The sequence below is a fragment of the Cyprinodon variegatus genome, unplaced genomic scaffold (genome assembly GCF_000732505.1).
Source record: "Cyprinodon variegatus isolate N-32 unplaced genomic scaffold, C_variegatus-1.0 Scaffold43, whole genome shotgun sequence".
NCBI lineage: Eukaryota > Metazoa > Chordata > Actinopteri > Cyprinodontiformes > Cyprinodontidae > Cyprinodon > Cyprinodon variegatus.
The window spans coordinates 463,274-466,117 of record NW_015150496.1 but is presented as its reverse complement, the minus strand read 5'-3'; positions in this window follow the sequence as shown (position 1 = coordinate 466,117).

Here is a 2,844-nt window from a genome sequence, read left to right as displayed (position 1 = left end):
TGTGAATCCCTATTTGCTTGATTGTGTAACTTATGAAAAAAATGAAGACTAATCTTCCCCCGGGGCCCAGACACTGGTGGTAGAACAGATGGCTGGAGGTGGATGAAAGTTTGCTTCTGTGTGGGACAGAGAAGCTAGGGAGTTAAATGAAGGTGATCCTTAATTCTGATTGGCTTCAGCGAAGGTGCGACCCTGATTGATTGGCCGGAGCTGAAAATCACAGGTGATTCAGGTGAAGCTGATTAGTCTTCCAGATAAAATTTATGTTTAAGCTTCAATCATCAGCGAACATCTGAGTAAACAAATAGAGTTTTAAAGTGATTATTTAGATTATAAAGGGACGATGTCCCTAGCCTCGTGAGACCATCCTGATCTCGCGAGCTTTCAAGATTTCACTCGCTAAACAGTCTGGAGACTCTCCACTGAAGAAAATTTGGAGCCGTTCACCAAACGAACGTCCAATCAGCTTTGGCTTTGAGGCGGGTTGAGGTGTGACGCAACAAAAAGCGCGACAGTTCAGTCTAAAGAACATGGTGGCTTCAGCCGATGAAACTAGCGTTAGCGTGGCTATCGAGCAAGTTTTATCGGAATTACAGAGTATCTCTTCACTGAAAGAAGAGGAAAACACTGCTCTGGAGGCTTTTCTCAGAGGAAAAGATGTTTTTGCTCTTCTCCCGACTGGTTTCAGCAAGAGTTTAATCTATCAATTGGCTCCTCTTCGTCGTCGCTCTGTTACGTCATATGCTTCGTTGATCTGATTGGTTTATTTGGCCTGTCTATCACCAACATAGGCCAATCAGCTAACCAGTATTTTCGCCCCTTCCCAAAATTACTTCTACAGAAGGTTTCCAGATGGAAATGCGGAGCAAATCCATCCATAAGAAGTTTCTTTAGAAGTTGTGAGATGCTCTCTTGGAAGTTATTGTGACTTATAAAATTAATATTTTCATCAAGATGATAAATCTGCCTCCTGGTGTGTTGAAGTAACAATAGTTAGCATCCAATAAGTAAATTAAATGCTCTTAATTTTTTGTGGAATATATAAGAATTATTCTCTAATTTATAGTTAGTGATCTGTCGTTACCATATTTTAATTTGACAAACCAGATCCTCTCGTCATTCTTTTTCCTCTTTGGTATGATTGCAATTGCGAATCTTAACCATGCCGGCTTCCAATGTAGTGGAGCGGAGCAAAAAATAGCTTGGCTCCATATTTTGATGGTGAAGGAGGGAGAAGACATACGTGGACGAGGATGTGCGGAGGAGTAGTGGTGGATGTGGAGCCGTTCTCTCTGATTAACATGACTGTACAAGTGCTCCGCACAACACACATGAGCCAGGCGGAACAATGACTGGATGTGAAATCTGGGGGTCAGGCTTTGGACTACAGACAATAAGGGTGAGAACCATTGTTTACAGAAGATACAACAATGAAAAACATGTAATAAAGCATCAGAGCCGTGGTGAATCTTCACAGGAGAAACATACTTAAACCGATCCAAGAGTTCTCCATGAATAACTCAGAACAGCATCTAAAACTCTGAAAGCCTTAAGGTCAGAGGTCATGATTTCACAATAAGAAAGAGAAATTGAGATGTCCAAGCCCAGAACCACTGCTGACCTAAAGGAACTCAAAGGCCTGTCTCATATTTACCAAAAAGTATTTTGGTGATCCTCAGGACTTCTGTTTTGATGCATGGATTGTGCATACGTGCTCACGATTTCTGCAAGGGGCGAAACACAAACCTCCGTGCACACTCGGAGAGAACCCAACCCTTTCTCCATCTCACAATTTCCATTTGTCTGTCTGGACATATAGCAAGATGCAAATTAAACGATACAAATTTAAATAAAATAAATAAAGATACATAAATAAACATGCATATTTAAGCATACATACAGTACATATCCACACATGCACCTTCTGGAACAAAAGATATCTCTATGGTGTACAATAATTATGTACATATAGCAAAGAAAAACAGTTCTTTCAGCAGAATATATATGCAGTTAGTAAGGAGATTACCTCTATGCTATACTATGACATGGGAGTTATGCATCCTTTCCCTGCAAATCAGAACTATTTGATATGTGGAGTTAAAACTCTGTTTGCCTCCTTTTGTGGTGTGGGATATTTTCTAAGGTAAGATGTTTCAGCAGGTCACTAAGCCGTGTTTGGGATGTTGGAGGGTGTCTCTCTTTTCACTTAATTAGAATAAGCCGTTCTGCCTGGAGAGTTCAGAAGGCGATGGGCTGTTTCGCCTGGAGGCTGAACTGAGTACTTTGCAAAGTGACTCTAAACACTGCAGAGAGTTTTATGAGCATTTTCAGACTATCTTAGTCAAATTAAAATTTTGTTTGCCAATTAATCCTTCTCATAACCTGACCATATGTGACAGGATGTTTACATTTGATCACTGCTGCACTATAAGAAAATATAAAAATGTCATGAGAGCTGTACAAAATGAAATTTTGTATGGCTAAGCTGTTTTGTATACACTTTGTGTAAACAAAATGACAATAAATGTCTAAGGATTGCTGGCACACTGCATCTGTCACACACAGAGTAGATGTCTGGTCTAATTTTAGCACCTTTAACACCGATGAATTACTTTGTATTGGATAATTCTATGTTTCATACAGAGGGAAGAGGAGTTAACAGTATATAAAGTCTTTTCTAAAACTTTCTTAGACAGCTCCTCCCCAATATCTACCTTGCACTGACATTTCAGCTTATAGAGAGATTTTGGTTTTATAAATTTAACAAGTAAGTTCTCCTTATTCACCCCTTTAAGCAATGGATGATTTCTTAAAATGAGTCCAAGAGGGAGCTGGTTTGTTGTG